Consider the following 22,777-nt stretch of genomic DNA (forward strand, 5'->3'; position numbering starts at 1 on the left):
AGAGTGTTTTTTTATGTGAATGGAATACTGTGGTTGACACTGAATATAACAAGCTTAATGATATCTCTAGGGCTTGCTCCTTGTGACCCCACCAGGGACTTTCATGAGTCTTCAGATTTTGACCCTGAAATCCCAGGATTTGGGATATTCCTTTCTGGGGAAAATCTACCCTTATCTGTATTTCAACAGATCTTTGAAAAAGCATTACTGCCATTCTGAATTTGTTCTGTTTACATTTTATTTTTCTTTAACCTCATTGCTTAGGGCTGCCAGGGTAAAAACTGGAGAGGGCCCCTGTGCCTTTAATAGTTGTATAGTCTCTCATTCACAGTTTTACTGTAAGTCAAAGCTGACTTGATGGCAATTAACAAGAAGAAAGAATTTCAGTAGAGCTTGTTCCAGTTGCATGACAACAACACCTCCTGCAATTCCCTTTTTTTAAACAACCATTAATGATACAGAACCCTCTTCAATGTTCAGTCTGACAATATTATATAGTACTCCCAACACTACTCTGTGTCTCTGTACTGTGTGTCTGTGTGTATGTACGTGTATAAATATATTCTCACTAACAATCCTCGCCTCATGAAATGGGCCATGTCCAGAAAAGCTTGTGTTGTAACAAGTTTTTTTAGTCTTTAAAGCTTCATAGGACTCTGTATTGTCTTTGCTGGAACAGAGCTAAGTGGTCCCCTCCTTGGACATTTCTTACTTGGCTTCTTCATTGTTGTCATATGAATCACTTCTTTAACATGAAACAAAAGCACCAATGTTTGCATCTCCTAGGATGCAGGTGAAAAGATGCCCGTAGCACAGTAGCTCTTTGCTGCTGTGCCACAGCCAGACTTGCTCTCAACTGGGCTAAACAACCTTTCCCTGAGGCTTTTCCGGTTGATCTGTTTTCTCCTTTAAGCCCCTTGCCAGGCCCAAGGAGGCAGGGAGGTAACAAATGGACCAGCCAAAAGCAATTTCACCTTTTTAAAAGGAACAACTGGCTCGTAACAGCAGTAGGAAATTGTGCAATTAGCACAACAAGGCAATGTCAACAAGCTCTTAACGCCTGTTGTTATGGCAACACTGGGAGTGTCAGAACTGAGAGGTCCAGGAAAAGGATGTTGGTGTATGAGAGAAAATTATGTCAACAACAAAAAAGCCTTTCTGGAGTCCTATTAAAAAAACATTCTGCCCGAAGATGCCTTTTTATAGAACCATGTCCAAATCTTGTCTAAAATAGAACACTTTTATAAAAAGTGAAATAAGCAGGCTGCAAAGCATTCAGTTACTACTGTCTCCCAAAGATATCCCACATGAAACCAAAATGGGAAAGAAGAGGCCAAGCCCATGTTCCAAGACTGTTCTCTTTTGGTTCTCCAGCTGTTTTGGACCTTAACTCTCAGAGGTCCCACTCAGCCTGGCCAGTGGCCAGGAATTAAGGGAGATGAAGCCCAAAAACCTAGAATAAAAAAGTTGCTCCAGGGCACCAATGAACTTATAGAGCTCTTCCCATCTTGGCTTTTCTGTTCTATTGAGTCAAGGAAACTACTGTGTATTTTCCATCCCTTTCTGAAACAGCATCTCCCTGAAATTATTGGGGAGACTCAGCAAATAGAGTTAGTGGCTTACATGTGATGGATCTTAGGTATCCTCAAGAAACCAGAGGATGGGGTTGGGAGGACCTGGGGCCAGAGAGCTGGCCCAGAGTAGTAGTAGAGTGCCTCAGGCATTGGATACTAGAGGGAGCCGCAGTGGTACCCATTCCATTTTTCTTTGTGTACTCTCTACCTGTTTCCCTCTCTTGTAGGACAAAGGATGTTACTCCATTGTGAGTGTTGAAGTAAGATTCAGCTACCAGAATATTCATCTTCTGGATTGGAGAAGGCATGTCATCTTGTCCTTTCCCTCAAACAGCAAAATTTCTTGGGATAGTTTTATAAGACCAGCAAAAGGCCCAGTAAAATGCTTTCCAAATGAAAGCATGAGAGACTACAGATGAAAATGTTTGGAGCTGTTCAATGGTGGAACACACTCCCTTGGAGAGTAGTGGAATTTCCTTCTTTGAAGATTTTTAGATAGAGGCTAGATGGCCATCTGTTGGGGGTGCTTTGATTGTGAGTTCCTGCATGGCAGAGTATTCAGCTGAATGGCCCTTGTGGTTTCTTCCATCTCTATGATTCTATTATTCTAACCAACAAATGATCTTAGCAGGACTGAGTTTCAGTATATTGGTCCTCATCCAACCCATTACTCTTTCCAGGCATCACTTCAGTACTTCTCTGAGACAGGTGATCATCAGGGCCAACAAATGGAGAGAGGAACCCTAATAAAAATTGCTGGAGTCCAGAGAACCAGGAGGGGCCCAGGACCCAATTATGTTGCATTTGTCTATGGGTTTTGATTTTGTTTTGTTTGTGTTTGGGGGGGGGGGTACTACCATCATTTGTCAATTATTTTGACAACTATGGTTTAAAAAATAGGTGAATTTCAAAGAGATTTTTAGCTGGCCTTCCCTTGCTGCAAGAGAGAACAGTCTGGAACCTAAGTGAAGGATAGGCAGCCATGCATAAGCAAAGGGGTGCAGTAGCACCTGGGAGGAAGGAAATGAGACCGGCAATTGGGAAGGTGTTGGTAGAAGAAGTCACAGGTAAAATCCAAGACAGGTGAAATGCTGTCTCACACAAGGGAATCTGGAAGCAGAGCCCTGGATGTGATCAGCCCAATGTGGGCTCATTTGTCTAGAGGAGGAGAATTGCAACACTACCAGTACCTCCACTTCCACAGGCTGAGCAAGAAGTTCTCCCAATTCTTTGCCAACACTTCTACCTCTGAGAACAGCTCACAAACATCACCTGATAGCTTGTCTTGGTCACTGAGAAGCACCTCATGTCATTGGGACCAGACTCTGGGTGCAGGTCTGAAAATGATTTTCACCAGAACCTGTTTCACCAGTTCTGTTTCTCCTGCCTAACACCAGTGATGAATATTCAGAACTGGTGTTCTACTGAACAATAGTGCTTGAGAGAGATGGGATCCTCAAAGACCATAACATACCCTAGCACACACCAGCCTTCAAATCTTTGTTAATGCTACACTGCCACTCAGATCTCAGAACTGAGAAAGATTAACACCCCCTAGTTCATCTATCCAGGTCTCAGTAATGCGTACCATATCATCTACAATTTAATTGTAGATAGTAGCTGTCATATTAAAGACTGAGTTGGCATTAAGCAAAAGAATCAAAAGGCTTGAGGGCAAGTTGACATGGTAACTCATCACTAAAACGAAGTGGAAGACTGGAACTAGTGACAGATATCAGATGTGTGTCCAACCTCCCATGTCAAATCATCCTCTGCCTGGGACTGAGAACTAAAATAGAGGCGTGTCTCCCCTCCACAGAAATATTAATCACATTGCCCAAGCTGGGGGGGGGGGGGGGGACAGAAATTAAATGGAAACGGAAACTAAACAGGCATAATAATAATGGAGTATTATTACAAAGTAATAAGGAACAGATAGAATTAAAACTAATACAATCACCTTGTCCCAACAACTGAAATACTACAGTTATGCAAAACAAATGGTCTGGTGGGCTAAAAACTTATTCATAAATAAATAAACAAAACCAAAAGCAGGGTATTGTTAAAATATATTGATCAACAAGGCCATATATAATTGTAGGTGAAATTAAAAGAAACACACTTTCCCTCATATCTCAGACAATTCACCCACAATTACCAGAGGAGTGACCAGATTACTAGAAACTATATGGCATGGCCCCTCTCATTTTGTCTTTCAAAGCGGGAGACAAGGAGTGTTGTTACAAAGACTCCTCATGACTGACATGGGCTAGCTGTTTAAGGATTAGGGTCTCCCAGTGTTCTTCTCTTATAATTATATCTCATTATATCTTATTCCTATATGCTATACTCTATAGGTTATAATAGGTTTATTCCTAGGCCACAGAACTGGTAGACAAATAAGAATGGCCTATAGCTACATTCTAGCCCATGTGAAGAAAACTTAAAGCTATTGGCTATGTTGTATTTTGGCTATGTTGTATTACATTATGCCCCTTGTGGATGTGACCCCACTAAAGAAATTAAAAGGTCCATTTCTGACACAGTGTATGAGGCTCTTACTAATGGTTATATTATCAAAAATACATATGAATTTTTGTTAGAATCAGAAGATTGAATGCCCCTTTTTTATTTGTTACCTAAAATACACAAGAATAAATTCCCTGTCCCGGACAGACCAATTGTATCAGGATGTGGCTCCATACTGGAATCCCTTGCGGAATATGTAGATTCTTTTCTAAAGCCCTTTGTCCCACAGATACCTACCTACATTAAAGACACTGGACACTTTTTGCAGGTCCTAGAACAGATCATTTTGCCCAATGAACATTGTATCTTGGTGACATTTGATGTGGTATCCCTCTATACCAACGTAATTCATGATGAAGCCATGGAAATTATAGAATTAACATTAAATAAGAGGAGAGATCACCTATATCCCCCTACCCATTATTTGTGCACATTAGCTGAGATTTCCCTTAAGCAAAATTATTTTTCATTCCAGGACAAGTATTACTGGCAGATATCAGGCACTGCACTGGGGTGCAAATTTGCACCAGAGTTAGCGAATTTGTTTATGGACAGCTTTGAGCAACAGCATATATTGAATGATGATAACATCTTTAAAGCTAACATATTAGAATTCAAAAGATATCTGGATGATATCTTTATTATCTGGAATGGCTCAGAGAATGAACTCTTTGAATTTCATCAATATCTAAATAGTGTGCACAATACGATCAAATTTGAATTGAATTTTGACCACGCCAAAATTAACTTCTTGGATGTATTAGTGGTGAAAAGAGGAGTCCTATTGAAAACTGATCTCTACAGGAAGGAGACTGACACAAACTCCTTCCTGAGATATGATAGTTTCCACCACCACCACCCCCACACATGAAGCGAAATCTACCCTATTCTCAGTTCCTCAGACTCAGAAGGAATTGCTCTGGCTTAATGGAATTTGACAGACAAGCCAAAATTCTTATAGAACAATTTGTAGTAGGAGGATACCCTAGAAAGGGCTTGAAGCAGGCTTACTTCAAAATAAGGAAGATGGAACGAAGGAGCCTCTTCATGAAAAAACAGAGAGGGAATACAATCCAGAATGTATATACTTATAACATATAATGGGAATACAAGATACATACAGAATGTGATTCTCAAATATTGGGACCTGCTTCAGGATATCCCTGGGTCCTCAAAAATCCCCTTTTTGTGTATAAACGTGCTAAGAATCCTGCGGATCATTCAGTCCATAGTAAATGCATGGTTAAGGAGACCCAGTCAAACTTGCTACAGAGGAGAACCAAAGGGAATGTCCCATGTTACAACTGCAGTGCATGTAAATATTGTGTGAAAACTACTGAATTCATCAACCCTGTTAATAATAGATTGTATACTCTGAATGATTTGTTTACTTGTAATACTAAGGGAGTTGTATATGCCATTCAATGTCCCTGTGATCTTTTGTATATTGGCATGACTACTCGAAAAATAAAAATGAGGATATCAGAACATAGGAGCTGCATTTAGAAGAATCACTGCACCAATGGTCCAACATTTTATTCAACTCAAGCACTCGGACACGGACATCAGATTCTGGACAATAGAAAAAGTTTCTGGAACTGGGACATACCTGGAGAAAAAACTCTGGCAAAGAGAACTATTTTGGATTTTCTCTCTACAAACACAGAAACCATATGGGTTGAATGAGAACTGTAATTGGTCTGAAATTCTGTAACTATCCAGGTATCCTTTTTTATTCTTGTTAGTGCTTGTCATCATAAACATTATTTGTTTGGTTGATTGTAGTGATATACTTATATTAATCTAATGGTAGGGGCCATCATTACTTGCAGGATCTTACTAGCTGCAGTATGATCTCAGGTGGTTTTTAACAGGTGCATTAGTTTTGAGATTGGGAAGGGATATAGAGCTCCCACTTGCTAAACCCCATTAGGGCTTGTATTTACATGTGGGACATCCAAGTCTTTGGTAAGTATGGATATAATTTGAAGTGCATTTATTTAAATTCTTGCTATTACAATCTATAATTTATAATTTGCCTGTATATATATGTATACATATTTTTTCGAGGCATTATACTAGGTCCAAGAGGACCAACAACTTGCTTACTGCGACTGGATGTCCCTACATATTATATGATTTACCTTCCAAGGCTGCAATATTAGGTTCTTCTGCATTATGTGTTTTTAATTACATGGTCTTCCCTATTGTTTATACTTTGTTGTTATGTGACCCATACCTATTTTATCTTTACAGTTTTCCATGACCACTGATGAAGACGCATAGTCGAAACGCATTTGGTCTCTGTTTGTTCACTTTGCAATTGTAATGGGCGTACTGTGCTATCCCTTTTAATTTTTTACTGGGAGGTGCAAAGGAATTTATCTGCCATTGTACTGGCATTTTGTATGTTTGACACCTCCTTATGTTCTGTTATACTGTTTCGGATTTGCAGTTTTCAAGCCTAGTACTGACTGGCAACACTAGCCTTGTGTTTGTTAGGGCGTGGCTTACAGGCCAGCACAAGCCTGTTTGTTTATAAGATTGCATATATTTTATGCTTTTTATTTCCTTTTAACATCCCATTGCAACATATTGTTTTAATAAAATTACTGTGTTTCCTATTTTCATCCCCCCTAGACTTTGTGTCCACACACTTGTTTGTTTTAGTTTAGGGTATCACCTCCCATTTTTCTCTTATGTTGTAAGCCACCTTGATCTTATAGGAGAAGCGGCATATAAATAAAATTTATTATTATTTATTATAATGATTAGTTTCATGATACTTAGCAAATAACTATCTTGACTCATTCTAACTTAGGAGCTTATCACACACACTTTTGTCTCCGTTCTAGGCACAGAACACGTGTGGCTGAGTGAAAACAGAGTTTAGTGCATGCTAAACTGTTGGCAAGGCATCCCCATGCCATCACCAATCCTAACCCATTCCCGAGCTGGGTGAGGCATGTGAATTGTGACTTACTTTATCTGGGATTTCTAGATGAGAAGGATTACTTTTTAGATATACTGGACTTTGTCTTCAAGCTTGGTTACTTTCATAAACATTCTGTGCTAGAAAGTGAACAAGATTAATAAATAAATAAATAAACAAACTTTTATTTATATGCCGCTTTTCCTCCAGATCAAAGCGGTTTACATACAGTAAAACTATATAACACATGTTAGATACGTTATAAGAACAATTACAAACAATTCAATAAGGAATAATTTTAAAAACAGTAATTAAAACAGTGAAGACTATCAGTTGTGGGCAAGCGTCTTAATCTACTTGAGGAATACTTTCCTAAAGAGAGTTGGGAGGGTATGCTAACCGGAAGAGATAGGTTTTCAATGCCTTCTTGAAGGCTTCCAGTGAACAACTAAGTTGAATCTCTTCTGGGAGTACATTCCAGCGAGTTGGAGCTGTCGCTGTGTAGGCTCTTTGGTGCGTTGCTGCCAGTCTTACCTTGGGGTGTTCAAGTAAAAATTTCCCTGTTGTTCCGAGAGTGCGGGACGGAATATGTAGGGAGAGGCGCTCCCTCAAGTAACTCGGGCCCAAGTCTGACCTTGAGGTTCCCGCGACCAATCTGGCTGCAGCATTTTGAACTAACTGAAGCTTCCGAACCTGGTACAAAGGTAGCCCCATGTAGAGCGCATTACAGAAATTCAAGCGAGAGGTTACCAGTGCATGTACTACTGTTTCTAGGTCCCTTTGGTCCAGACAGGGACGCAGTTGGCATATCAGCTGAAGCTGGTACCAAGCACTCCTGGTCATCGCATCCACTTGAGATGATAACTGTAGAGATGAATCCAGGAGTACTCCCAAACTGCGAACTTTGTCCTTTAGGGGAAGTATAATCCCGTCTAGGACTGGATGGCAAATTTCCCTGTCTGGATTTGGGGCACCTACCACGAATACCTCTGTTTTCTCTGGATTCAGCTTGAGTTTGTATTCCCTCATCCAGCCCATTACTGACCCCAGGCAAGCATCCAGAGGAGAGGTGCCATCCTTAGTCGCTGTATCAGTCGGAGACATGGAGAGATAGATCTGGGTGTCATCAGCGTACTGATAACACCATGCTCCATGGTTCCGGATTATCTCTCCCAACGGCTTCATGTAAATGTTGAACAACATGGGGGGACAGAATGGCACCCTGAGGGACTCCAGATGTCAGCTCTCTTTTACAAAAGCAACTGTTCCCCAGCCTCACTATCTGGAATCTTCCTGAGAGGTAGGACCGGAGCCACTGGAGCGCAGTGCACCCAATGCCCAACTCTCTCAGGCATTCCAGAAGGATACCATGGTCAATGGTATCGAAGGCCGCTGAGATGTCCAAGAGCACCAACAAGGTTACCTTTCCTGTCAATGCCCAGACGGAGATCATTGACTAAGGCAACCATGGCAGTCTCAACTCCGTGACCGGCCCTGGAGCCAGTTTGAAATGGGTCCAGATAATCGGTTTCATCCAAGACAGCTTGGAATTGAAAGGCGACTGCCCTCTCGATCACCTTGCCCAAGAATGGTAATAAGGAGACCGGTCTGTAATTACACATCAACAGGGGATCAAGGGAGGATTTCTTCAAAAGAGGTTTTACTATTGCCTGTTTTAAGGCCTGTGGAAATATACCCTCCCAAAGAGATGTGTTTATTATAAGATGAAGTGCGTTTTTTATGGCATCTCCTCCATGAACGGTCAGCCAAGAAGGGCAAGGGTCGAGGGGACACATCGTCCTTTTCACACATCCAAGGAGCTTGTCCACGTCCTCAGTATTCACAAACTCAAAACGATCCAGAATAACCTTGCTTCCAGAGTCACTGGATGCCTCTGTTAAAGGTTCTGTCAAAAGACCAGTGTCAAGATCAGACCTTATCTGAGAGATTTTGACAGGAAAATAGTCATTAAAAGTGTCACAGCAGGCTATCGTTGGCTCTAATAAAAAGTTCAGGGTAGCCGGGGGTTGGATTAATTCCCTAACCACCCTGAACAGCTCTGCTGGACAAGACTCTGCTGATGCAATCCGTGCAGCACAGAACGAGTTCTTAGCTGCATTGATTGTCACTCCGTAGGAATGTAACATGTTCTCATGGAGTGCCTTGTCAGATATGTTCTGATGCTTCCACCAGTAGCGCTCTAGTCGTTGTGCAGCCTGCTTCATCTGGTGAAGATCTTTAGTGTACCAGGGTCTTTTGTTAGGAGCGGCCTGGTAAGGACGCTTGGGAGCAATACTGTCTATTACCCTGGTAAGGTAAGGTTCGTATTCCAGTTGTCAACCAGGGTTTCGACAGAATCGCCATCGTTCCCAAACATGGGTTCCATCAGCTTTCAAGGGCGGACCATTGTAATAGGTCCTCCACCCCTGAGGAGTTTTTGGATCATGGCTTTCAGTCCTACCTTGACCAGAGAATGGTCCGTCCATGACAAGGGGGAAATAGCGTTTATTTCCACCCACGGATATTCTCGGTCCATACTGAAGACTACATCGAGTGTGTTACCAGCACAATGTGTTGGACCCGAGGCCAATTGGGATAGGCCCATGGCTGTCATGGATTCCATGAACAACTGAGTCGCACCTGTTAGATCTGATGAGCCAGCCTCGAAGGGGATGTTGAGGTCCCCCAGGACAAGAAGCCTAGGGGACTCCAACACCAGCTCCGAGACCAGCTGTGTCAGCTCAGCCAGGGAGTCTGTTAGGCTACGGGGTGGACGGTAGACCAACAGAATCCCCAGACTGTCCTTGGCCTTCAGAGTCAGGTAGATACATTCAATATAGTCAGTTTGTCCGACATGGTTCCTGGTCAAGGAAAGGGTGTTCTTATGGATCAAGGCAACACCCCCCCCACCCACCCACCTAACCTGGTCTGGTCCTTGACTGAGTACCCGGCTGGTAGGGCCTGTGCCCACACTGCTTCACTCTCAGGCCCAAGCCAGGTCTCAGTAATGCAAGCCAGGTCAGAGCTCTTATCCTCAATAAGATCGTATATAATGTGGGACTTATTCCTTACAGACCTGGCATTGCACAGGAGCAGAGACAGGGTTTGTGGTACAGTTGGACTGACCCTCAGATCTCTTTGGCTAGGAGAGTGGATGGAAGGAGAGATAGATATTATGCATCGATCTCGCCTTCCTTTCCGATATGACTCCACTCTCCTACCGCTGTATGTCCCCCTGCCCCACACTACTCCAATAGGTGCTCCGCTTAATCCCGTCACCTCACCAAGCTGAACACACCCCATGTCCATGCAAACTCCCCACAACAGTGCAACAATGCAGCAGAAGAGGGTGACTACCATACAGGTCATTCCTCTGCTGCAAAACACCGCTAGCAGGAACCCACCCCTGTCCCTTCAAAGACACTGTGCAACTGCGGTGCTGAGATGGTATCACCCGGCGGCATCCTTTGGCTCGGTGCACAGCTGCGCAGTTCTTACACCCAAAAGTCCAAAGGGGCCGCTCCTGGCAACAGCAACAACACAGCAGCAGTCCTTTGGGAGCCTCTGTTGCAGGGGGTGAGACAAGGAGGACGTCAGCAAGCAGGCTATATAGTGTGCCTCTGCCACAGACACACCCCTCCCCACCTTCCCCCAGGTGTTCCTGGGCTTCCCTCGGTGCAAACTGCGGTGCTGAGATGGTATCCGCCGGTGGCGTCCTTTGGCTCGCTGCAGCCAGATTGTTAACAGGAGCCAGTTACAGAGAATAACAGCTCCTTTATTAATGACATCTTTACTGACTACTGGCATGTTTCTCAGCACAAAATGATGGTTATATGGTAACCTATAGAGCCTTATTGGGTTGGGTTTTAGGTTCTTGGAAGATGCCCTTCACTTGATCATTGCCAGCAGAGGCGGTATTGTTCAGAATGCAAGAAAGGGTCTTCTTGGTTGCCTAGTGATAGGAAGATCTTTTGGAGAGGATAGAAAAGTATTATGTATATTTAAAAAGCACATTTTTAAAAAAGTTGAAAATTAGATTACTTACAGACTCAGCAAAATCAATTTAGATGACAATTAACAGCCAAACACTCCCAGAACTTAGAAATAACAAGAAAACTAATGTGTTCAATTATGTGTTCAGTTATTGACTTGTCACTCTTTTTCCTGGTGATGTGGCCTAAATCACCAGATTTCCTAATCTACAGAGAAGTTAATATCATACTTTAACAAGTTTATTGGTTTAAGAATTTTGGAAGTCACTGGAATGGGTACTTGGATCCTTTGGAGATTATCGCACATCATTTTTCGCCAGATCCAGGCACAGCAAAAGGCCACTCATCTGGCCAGGAGACTACAAGCTGCCCCCCAGCCATGCTTAGCCAGCCATTTTGCAAGAACAGAAGCTTTCCATATTTCAAAATTGGAGAGCTAAGTGTGGCTGGGAGACCGTTTGTAATCTGCCAGCAGCATCGGCAATGTTTTGCTGTGCAATAACAACCATTTTCACCCATTCAATCCCATTCTCAGCCTGTGTCTGGATCTGGAGAAAAATGATGTGTAATAATCTCTAGCAGGCTGAAGAAGACAGGGAGGCCTAAGGAGAAGAAGGGTTAGAACTGAAGGAAATGTATCACCTAGCAGTATTCCAAGGCACCAGAACCTAGCAGAATAGCTGGGAAGCAATTTAAGAACTGGGATTGGGGAAGAGTTGAAGTAAAAAGGAAGTGGCAAAGGGTATCACAGGTTGGTGGACTGATTTGTTTGCATGGTCTCAAGAAGTCATGGCTCTTACACCCTAGAAATGATTGCAGCATATATTCTGAGAGAGCCTTTTTTTTTAAAGTTTTTTAAAGTGTTATCAGCTTCGGCTGATACGCCAGCTGCGACCCTACCTGGGCCAGGGGGACCTTGAAATGGTGGTACATGTTCTGGTGACCTCTTGTTTGGATTTCTGTAATGTGCTCTACATGGGGCAACCCTTGTACCAAACTCGGAAGCTACAACTGGTTCAGAACATGGCAGCAAGACTGGCCACTGGATCTTCCAGGGCCAGTCACATAACACCTGTGCTTAAAGATCTACATTGGCTGCCCATTCGCTTCCGGGCGCAATACAAAGGTGTTGGTTATCACCTATAAAGCCCTAAATGGCTTGGGCCCAGGGTACTTGGAGGACCACCTCTCTCCATATAATCCGCCCCGCACACTCAGGTCAGCCGGGAAGCATCTGCTGAGAGTTCCAGATGCAAAATATTCCACCACAGCACAGAGGGTCTTTTCCACCTCGGCCCCACAGCTCTGGAACTCGCTTCCCGGCAAGCTCCGCTCGGCCACCTCCCTTGACCTATTTAAGAAGGGGTTAAAAACATACCTTTTCAGCAGGCATTCCCCTAATGTCCCCGACATAATTTCTACTCCCCCTTCACTGCAGTTTTACCTTGAGCTAGCTTGGAAATTGTTATTTGTAGCTTTTAATGTATTTTTATTGCTGTTTCTATGTATGTTTGAATTGCAGTCTTGTATATTGTAACCCGCCTTGATCTTTGGAAAGGCGGGCTAGAAATAAAGATTTTATTATTTTATTAAAGTCCAACTATTTCAGACCAAGGCTTTTAGTCTCAGAAGCAGCTTGAGAAGGCAGCATTTCTTTCCTCCAGGCTCCTCTGTAATTGGCATCCACATATCATTAGGTAACAAGGAACTTTAATCAGCTGAGTTCACAATACAAGAAAGCTGCTAGGGAACATCTGGAGACCTGTGATATGGCCTCCTTCCAGCCCAAGTGCTTGATTTTTTACAGTAGAACAGTATGAACTTGCATGCATGGTAGACAGACACACACACCCCAACACACACATAACATCTTGCATCACAGGTATTCTCTAGGGCTAGTCAGTGGTTTTGAAAGAAGGGAGAAAACCCACTCTTGACCTTTAAAAAGAATATCTGACATGACATGAATGTGGTTTAAAGCTCCAAGCATAAACATGCATGCCTGGAAATAAATTCCTTTAAGTGTTGTCTATTTTCTTCTGAGGGACAGTATATAGAATTAAGATGTCAGTGTTATAGTTCTTTCTTTATTGTTGATGTACAACTATTCTTGGAGAAGTTACTACAGAATATCTACCATTCCTTACTACTTTGTGTTGGGTCCCTAATAAAGGAAGATTGCTTTCCTTGTTCTCCCCTGCCCCCCCCCCCCCCGCCCTCCACTTTTCCCCCAGGATGCATTCTCAGTTTTCCCCTCATTTATACTCCTTTCTCTAGCTGTATTTATATAGATATTGACATTTTAATAATAGGATTTATTTATTTATATACTGCCCAATCACTGGGAATCCAAGCGGTTTACAACAGAGGGGATAATAGACGGTTCCCTGCCCTCAGGCTTACAATCTAAAAGACACGACACAAAAGGAGAAGGGAATGGTGAGGGGGGAGGGGATCAGGTCCAGCATTCTTCTCTCCCTCTGAGGCCTGGACCAAGGCAGAGGGACTGGAGGGAGGGCTCTGATTCTTCCAGGCAGGCCTGGTGGAGCTAGCCTGCCTCTCTCTCCCTCAAGATGGTGGATGAAGGGAGGGCTTTAAGATCAGCAATGCCATTTACACCTTCCCCATTTGTAACCCCTCAAGTAAACAAATCTTCTCCTTCTCTTTTGCTCTTCCTAAGTGTGTTTCCTCTATGCATTTTTAAAGGAGCAGAAAATATTTGTTTATTAGGCATCCCTAAGTTTTACTCTTGATTTACCATGGGTCATAGCAAAATCCATAATTTTGACCCCAAAATCTGACCTTGACTTATACATGAAATCGACTTTATATCTTATACATGAAGTTCACTTTATACTCAAAACATAACTTGATTGTTGGGGGGGATTAATGCTTGCTGCTATTCAGGGGGGTGGGTTTTGAAAAGATATATGTTTTACACAAATGCTTCTTTAATCTTAAAGGAGAAGATACGCAATATTTCATATCTTCCAACATTTATAAATGAAAACTAGGACACACATGGCCAATCAACATCCAAGTGTAGTCAAAATGGCAAAAGTTATTAATGAGGAAGAACACACAAGCTAGGAGGGGCTGCAGCACTTTGTTTTTGCTAGAGCCTACTGGGAAGGGCACAATTCCACACTCTCCCCTTCCCCTTGGGAGCGCTTTGAATTCAATTTGCAGCAACTGAAGTGAGCTGATGACAAAGGGGGAAAGTAGAAGGGAGGACTGGGACACTTTAAAATCAGCTGAAAAGTGTAATGGCAGAGAATTAATCAGGATTGTCCTTGCCAAATCAGGACAGTTAGATGATACACTATTCTGTGACAGATAGGACGAATACAGTTTGGTGCAAATATCCAAAGTAGCAAGTCAGTCTTTGGGCTGTTTTGAGTCTTTGAGGACTCTTCAGAATACTTAGTAGTATTTTTTTTTACATAGCCACATGACTGTATAATGAAAGGCAAGAGAACTTACTTTCTGTTGGGGGCAAAGTTGCCATGGGAGATCTTCCTCCCCTACTTCCATGTTTCTGAGGACCTAGGCCTTAAACCAGAGAGGTGATTGTGGTTTATGATACAAGGGCAGAGGACTTTGTTTTGAAGTGAGAGTGGGCAAGACAATACTATGAATAGATACCTCACATTGATGCTGCAAGCATTGCCCACCTGATGCCCATTAAAATAACTAGGTTTTTTTTTAACCCTTTAAGATTCATGAATGGTAGATGAATCTATTATAGTAGATTGAATTCAGCACTTTATTTAACTACAGCACCAGATGACCTCTGACTTGGAAGCCCAGGGTTCCACACCAAACTAGCATTTGAAACAACTTTATTTAGAATGATTACCAAAGCATTCAGTGGCATAAAGTGACCAACAAAGAACTATGATTTACATACAAACTCATCAATAATAAGTAAGCAATATTTCTAAACTATATACATCACACTTGTTCTTTGTATCTTTTACCATGGTGTAGCTATTACCATATCAGCAGAATATGTCGATATGTTTTGAAATGTGGCTAAAAATGTTCTGTACACATTTAACTTAACTTGACATTGCTAGGAATGTACAACATTTTCTATATCTAAACAAATGTGGATCTGTCTCACTTAGGTCTTATGGGCGGGATACAGACGGGCAAAAAGGGGTGTATTCATGACGTCATGAAGGTAGAGCCTTCAGACGGCCCTTACCTGAATGCCGTCATGAACGCGCCGCCCGCACGCCCCAAGCGGGAAGAAGCGGCATTAAAAAGGTGCTGCTTTTTTCCGCTTCTTTTTGATATGCGGCGTACGTGCGCATCTCCATCTGTAAGCTGCTGCACCGGTACGCCAGAATTGGCACGCCGCAAATATAAGTTGCCCGTTTAAAAGCTCCGTGTCAGCTGTGTCGCATATTGGGTCGGGGTCCGGGACATGCGTGGTTTGCAGTCAGGCTTTAATTGCAGCGTCCGCTGCCATGGAGCTGTGGAAGCTGCGGCACAGCTGCGGCACATTTTAAGTCTCGTAACCCTAACCCTAGAGCTCCACGTGCGCATGCGTTGCTGGAATCGCGGGAAGTTGTAAGTTTTGCCTGCGGATGTTTTGGTTGTAGAAAATGATAAGGGAAAGTTTGGAATTTAAAGTGACCCCCTACACACATTCCTGCGCCATTTTCACCTGGGAACGGGCACAGTTCGGCTGCTCCTGGCACAGCTGTGCGGCGGCTCCCCTTTGCCACCAGGCAGGATGGCTCAGCCATCCACCAGCACCCCGAAAAAAGGCAGGGGGACGTCTTGGTCTCATGCGGAGACGGCTGACCTTATAGCTATATGGTCCCAGCCAAACATTCTGCAAAAATTGGAGCAGTCCTACCTGAATGCTGACACATATCGAGAAGTGGAAGAGGCCATGAGAGCCAAGGACCACAACAGAACTTTGGAGGAGTGTCGCCGAAAATGCAAGTCGCTGAAATCTCAATACAAACAATACAGAGATGCCCTGGCCAGAGGTACTACGAAGGGCACACCCCCCCCCCCGCCCTTTTACAAGGAGCTGCATGCTTTCATTAAAAGTGATGGAAGCATCAGACCCAACAGATTAGCCACCAGTGGGGAGCGTGTGAGGGTCCCGGCGGGCCAGCCAGCCAGAGCCGAGCCTGTGGCGGTGGAGGAGGAGGACGAGGATGAGACCCCGGACCTTGAATGTGCCCAAGACCTTTTGATGCCCCCTCAGGGTAAGATGCGCCAGGGCCCCTGGGGGGAAGGGAGGGGGAAATGGGGGAAGGGGAAGATGTGGCCCCAGGGTGGGCACAGGGCAGAGATGACCCTTGTCATTTGTCATACAGATGAGGAGCAGGAGAAGGAGGAACACCCCGACTCGGGCGACTCCTCCAGCAGCCAGAGACCTCTGGACCCCCGCGCCCTGCTCAGACAAATGTCTGCTGGGGCCGGGAGCTCCAGAAGGAGACCACCATCTCGTGCTGGATCCTCTTCAACGACCAGCAGCTACCGTGACCACTCACCTGTCTCCTGGGCCAGTGCACCCGCCAGCGATGGCAGTGAGGCCGAAGAGAGTATGCAAGGTAAACCCTATATTTATGTTTATTACTGCATGGCTCAACTGCGCAATTGTGGCATGTTTCTTTCACTGCTTACTGTGCTGGTATGTTTGCAAGGTTGCTGTGCAAGTAGGCTTGTGAGTGTCCCCGGCATGGTCATGTGCTGCATGTGTCCCACATTCCTAAGGCACCCCTCCCTTGCATGTAAATCTCTCCTTTCCCCACACCCTTAGTTTGAAGCTCTACCCTTTGCCACAGCTTCGAGTGAGAGTTCCTGCATGGCAGAATGGGGTTGGACTAGATGGCCCTCAGGGTCTCTGCTAACTGTAGGCTTCTGTGACTCTCTGCTTGTATGTCCCATAGTAGGAGGACGAACTGAAGCAGAAGGAGAAGGAGAAGGAGAACCACCTCCAGCTAATCCCATAGCTGCCATGTCAGCAGAGGAGAGACTTGCTACCAAGAAGAAAAGGGTGCGTCCGTCAGCAGCTACTAAAACTGTGGCGGCTGTGGATCAGCTCAAGGCTTGCTCAGAAGAGCACATGGCAGCACTGATGCAGCAGGGGCAGCGAGCCTTTGAGGACAGGGAGAGGGGCAGACAGTCCCGCAGGGAGCTCATGGAAAGGGCACTAGGATTTCAAGAGACGGCACTAGGATTTCAAGAGAGGACACTGGGAGTTCATGAGAGGAACCTAGAAGTTCATGTGAGGGCACTGGGATTTCAAGAGAGGAACCTAGAAGTTCAAGAGAGGGCCGTTCAGAACCAGGAGAGATCAATAGACAGGTCAGACCAGGAGCAGAGGCGACTCAACACCACCTTGGAAGCGCAGACTGTTCTGATGGGGCAAATGCTGGAGATCATGAGGGGAGGGCAGGGTGGCCCGAGACGCAGAAGGGTACGTAGGGAGCAGGGTGGAAGAGGCAGGGCTGTCCCCAGGGTCATGGACGAAGGGGTTGAGCAGCAGGAGCCCCCAGCAAGAGCTGGAAGAGCCAGGGCTGTCCCCAGGGTCGTGGAGGAAGGAGTAGGGCAGCAGGAGCCCCCAGCAAGAGCAATCCTTCCAGCTGAGGAGCAGGGAGTTGCCATGGAGGTGGAGTTGTCTCAGCAGCCTCTTGCTGGGCCATCCTCCAGCCTCTTCAGTGACTCTGTGGCAGTCCCACCACCCACACCCCGCCCCCAAAGGCAAAGGGCAACTAGAGGGGGCCTGGGATCAAGGGGCAGGGAGCACTGACAAGGCACTAGGTCCCATGATGTCCCATAAAGACATCATTTCGCCTCCCAGGGCATGTGTTCCCTCCCAGCCCTATCTAATCTATTCTACCCTTCCTGTTCTCTCCTCCCACCATGCCTGGCTCACTGGTCCCCAAACCAGCAATGTCCAAACTCTGTCCTTCCAGGTGTTTGGACTTCATCTCCCAGAATCCCCAGCCACCTTGCCCTGTGGTCTGGGATTCTGGGAGATAAGTCCAAACGCCTGGAAGGACAGAGTTTGGACATTGCTACCTCCCAGCACTCCTGCCTAGCTTTAGACTGCACAGTTGCGCCTAAGCTGTCACATTCACACTCACAGCCACACTACCGCAGTTGCGCATAATGAACCACACAATTTTTTTTAAAAAAATAAAGTTTTTTATTAACAATAACAAAACATTTTTTATTTATATATATACAATATATACAAAGGGAAGGGGGAGGGTGAAGGGGGTGGTGGTGAAGGGGGGATGGCAGAGGGGGCAGGGGAGGGAAGCTGCTTCAGGGAGGGGGAGGAGGCGGTGGGGCGGGCAGCCGGCGGAGGATCTCTTGCAGAGTCTCCTCCATGGAGGAGACTCTCTCCGCCAGCTTGTCCACCTTCTCCTCCAGCGCAGAGAACCTCCGCTCCGTCCGGTTCTCTGTGGGGGGAAAAGAAAGAGGATGGTTAGAGTCAGCCTGTGGAGCCCATCATCCACTCCCACACGCAGGGTTTCTGGGTGCCCCCTCTCCCTTCCCTGGGTTCACCTCCACACTTACCTTGCTGCCGGGCTTGGAGCAGGCGATCCATGGCCCTGGCATTCAGGGCCAAGTCCTCTGGCTGGCCAGGCAGGCGGCGGCTCGGGCCAGGCTCCTCAGCGGCGGCAACAGCAGCAAGGACTTCAAGCCCTGGAAAAGAGGAAGGAAAGGCCCAAGTTACCATGCTGGCATGGCAGACGAGGGCACAAGTGTCGTGGGGGCTGCAGTCAGGCAACCCCCACCCCTCACCCTAGGGACCTACCTGCCGCCAGAGGAGCCTGCTCTGGCTGCGGAGGGGCCACAGCAGCTGGTCCTGGCTGTGGCCCACCCTCGGGGACATCCTCGTCCCCCGAGGATGGTGGAGAGGGCAACCTGGAACGGTGCCCTCCTTCCCTCCGCCTCCGCCTCGGCCGCACGCCTGCAGAAGGGAAGAGGAGGGATGGCATTGGCACCATGCAGGAAGGAGAGGAGGGCAAGGGAAGGGTCAAGGAGGGGAGGACAGGGCATGGCAAGAGCTCTGACTTACCTGGAGGACGGTGATCTGGGCTGATCTCCCCTGATCCACAGGTCCTTCAGCCGTGAGAAGAATGGTGGCCGCTTGTCAACCGGGGGCTCCTCTCCGAAATCTTCAAGGGTTTCAAAGAACGCTGCCTTGAGAGTTTTAAACTTAACTCTACATTGGTGCAGCGTTCTTTGAAACCCTTGGTTTCGGAGGGCACGAGATGACTCGAGAAAATGCCCCCGGTTGGGCTTGTTGGTGCTGGCCATCACCCTCCTCGCAGCTGCCTGTGGCATCAGGGAGTCCAGGAGGATCCCGACCTCCTCATCGGTCCAATAGGCGAATCGGACCGGGACCCTCCTGCGTGGCGCTGCCATGTTGATCGCCGTCCTGGGGTCTTGCACAGTTGCGCACGGGTATATACGGGCACCTGCGGCTCAGGGCCGTTAGGCCAAGGTGGTCCTAGGCCAATGATAGCTTTCAGAGGAGCAGTTTGAATCTTTCCCCCAATAGATGCCCTCTGGGTGCCCTATTGATACATTCAAATGAGCCATTAGGAAAGCTTGAATTTGAGGGGGATTGATACATTGTCAAAGGGGCAATTGGCAGTTGGAGCTGATGTATCTTTTTCACCCAGGAAAACAGGCGCCAGGAGACCTTTTGTGTGTGTGTGGTTGTGTGTGTCCCCCTCAGGCACGTGGCAAAACATGCCCACAGCACAGATCAGGAATGATAGGCAGACTCAAACTGTGGATAATGGGATACATTTATTCATGTGCTTATGCTATTACAGAACAATGCACTCTGACATCACAGATGATGGCACAGGAGCCATCCTTCAGATTCTCCTTGTCAGAAAAAAATCTGCCAGGGCATTCCTCACAGTCTCCCCTGCTTTCTTCTTCTCTTTCTCTTGAGCCTCTGTGATTGGTGCCAGGGTGGGCAGCACAAAACGGCGCCTATATCACATGCCCTCATCCAGGACCCTGCCCTTGGTCTCACAGATGTTGTGCAGAATGACGCATGATACCAGGATGGGCACCACGTTCTCCTCTGCCACCAGCAGTGGGGCAGTGAGACATCGCCATCTCACCTTCAATCTGCCAAACGATCTCTCCACGGCCCCCCTCACGTGATTCAACTTCTTGTTGAAGAGCTTCTGTTTGGAGTGTGGGGGGTCTTAAACGGTGTCATGAGCCACTTCCGAATGGGGTAGGCACAGTCAGCCAGTATCAGGGGCCCAATCTGCTGGCCTCTGATGTTGATGCTGGGGTTCCCTTGCACATAGATGCCAGCCTCCATGGCCTCGTAGATGAGAGAATTCCGTGCCACCCTGGCATCGTGGGCTGACCCATGCCATCCGAGCTCCACGTCCACGAACCTTCCTGTGTGGTCACATGTCCCTTGCAGGATGACAGAATAGGAGCCCCTTCTGTTGACATAGGCATTCCTCAGCCCCAAGGGTGGTATGATCAGGCAGTGGCACCCGTCCATGAGGCCAACCACTTGTGGGAAGCCGCGGCAACCAAAGGCATCCATAATCTGTGGGGGAAAGAAAGGGAGAGAAAGAGAGGAATTGAGATGACAACTCTTTTACACGTGCGCAACTGCACCATAGCAAGAACAGCAAATGTACAGTGAGGGGGTGACACTTGACACAGAATATCACAGAGCTGCCAAAGATTAAAGGGAAGGTGGTCTGGCTGTCCCTACCTCACGTGCGTTCCCCAGGTACACAGTCCATGACAACAGCAGCTTCTCCATGGCCAGGGCAAACTCCACCACGATCTCCCCCACGATGGCAACGCCAGTCCCAAACAGCGCCCCCGTCACAATGTAGCTGGACTTGTGTGCCAGTGAAAAGACACCAATGGCCACTCTCTTCTCCACCAGGATGGCTTTCCTCATCACTGTGTCTGCCTTCTCCAGTTCTGGGCGCAGGATGCCCACTAGCCTGTGGAAGAGGGCACGGGGCATTCGGAAGAAATGCCTCCATTGCTCATCAGACCATATGGTTGACACAAAGTTGTCCCACAAGTCTTGGGATGCAGGGACCTTCCAGCATCGGCGGAGGCGTGCCACTCTGGCCAGGGCCATGGCACCGCCAACAGTAGTCTGATGAAGTGCTATGGCAGCCACTGCCGTGCGCTGTTCTGTGTCATCATCATCATCATCACTACTGCTGTCATCCAAGTCTACAGCTGTTATGGTGGTGGATGATGGGACCTCCATTGCAGCGGCAATGGAGGCGGAGGGGGCGGAGGGGGCAGAGGAGGCGGAGGAGGCGGAGAAGATGGCGGTGGCACCGGCGACAGCTGTGGCTGTGGATTGCAGCTTCAGGCAGGAAGACCACAGGGAACAAAGGAGAGGAGGCATCCATGATGCCAGTGGTGGCACTCGCAATGCGCAAGCGGGCAAGGATGCCAACATCAGCTGATCACCAGCTGGCAGGAGGCCACCTTTGTTCTTGGGCAGGGCAGGGAAAAAAGTTTAAAGGGGCCTGGCGCTTTAAATGTGCACATGCGCATTCTGCAGCCGGCAAAAGGGAAATTGCCGGCTGGTGCTGGAGTGCTGCAGCTGCACACTTCTCATGCGGCAAAAGAAAAAAAAAGCCACGGTTTGGGCCGCCCGTGCGGAAGCTGCCCCTTTCTTTGCGGCGTCCTCCGAGGCGGCGGTATAGAAGCTACGGGTCCGAAACGGACCCAGGTGAGGCGTCTTCACTGCCCCCCGTGTGGAAGCCCCAACACCTGAAGCACGCCCCCGGGGCAGGCAGTCTGGAGGCTCCGTATTCAGCAGAATACACCTCCAAGACGTCTTCTCCTGCCCGTCTGTATCCCGCCATGGTTATTTTCTGACTCTTCTCCTTTGTAGCAGCATTCCATACAAAAACAAGCACACTATTTGTACTTGCCATGGTAAGAAGTGATGTTTCCTAGAAAAGCATTTATCAGGTAGAGAGAAAGAAACAGTGATTTGGCAGCAACATAAATGTTTTCTGAGGTGTCATAACCTGGGGAGGTTAGTGACAGCTCTGCAGTTCCCCTAAGGAAAATGACAGTGTTTGGAAAGACCCTCGGTTGCTCTCCAGTGACACAGTTTCTTCACACTTTCTTTGAGTTCTTTAGGGAAAACTTTAGCTGACAGCAGTGTTCATAATAATTCCCCCACTTGTCACAGATGCATTTTGGACTGTAGGGATCCCGGGAGAATTTTCAAAGAACCAGAAAAGGTAAAACTTACCCTTCTGAGATTGATAAACAATGCACCCGTTCTTTGTTCCTCTCCCTCTCCCCCCTCGGAGGTGGCCAAGATAAGTAGAAGTCACCAAAGATGAAATCTCTGCCATCATTTGTGCCTCCTGGGGCTCCTGAGTAAAATGGAAGAGCCCTCATTTGGCTCACAAATCAAAGAAAAATGGGAGGCGAGAGAAGAGAAAGATAAGAGAACAAACTGGCTTCCACTAGCCCACTTAGAGCTGGAGAGGGTGATCAAAAGAGGCTGCCTGTCAAAGAGACTGCTGCTTATACACAAAAGCAAAGGCAGAGAATGCAGACAATATAACAAAGGACAAGACACACAAGCTGTGGAGATGTTGGTAGTGCTGGAAGATAGAGGAACCCTGTGGGTGCCTTTTCAGAAACACATCTGAGCAGCCAAAGAAAGAAGCATGGGACTGGGCCAGCAGCACAAGGAAGGAGCATGGTAAGGTGTTAGA

General features: G+C 46.6%; 1 long non-coding RNA gene across 1 annotated transcript; it reads right to left on the minus strand.

Moving 5' to 3' along the window:
- Positions 1-18,272: 18,272 nt before the first annotated feature.
- On the minus strand, positions 18,273-18,799 carry LOC149314630 (uncharacterized). Its single transcript, XR_016281132.1, has 2 exons — positions 18,585-18,799; positions 18,273-18,466 (listed from the first exon to the last, which is right to left on the minus strand). It is a non-coding gene; the product is annotated as an uncharacterized LOC149314630 (long non-coding RNA).
- Positions 18,800-22,777: the final 3,978 nt, after the last annotated feature.

This window comes from Sceloporus occidentalis, unplaced genomic scaffold (genome assembly GCF_023333645.1).
Source record: "Sceloporus occidentalis isolate IW3139 unplaced genomic scaffold, rSceOcc1.0.p SCAF_4, whole genome shotgun sequence".
NCBI lineage: Eukaryota > Metazoa > Chordata > Lepidosauria > Squamata > Phrynosomatidae > Sceloporus > Sceloporus occidentalis.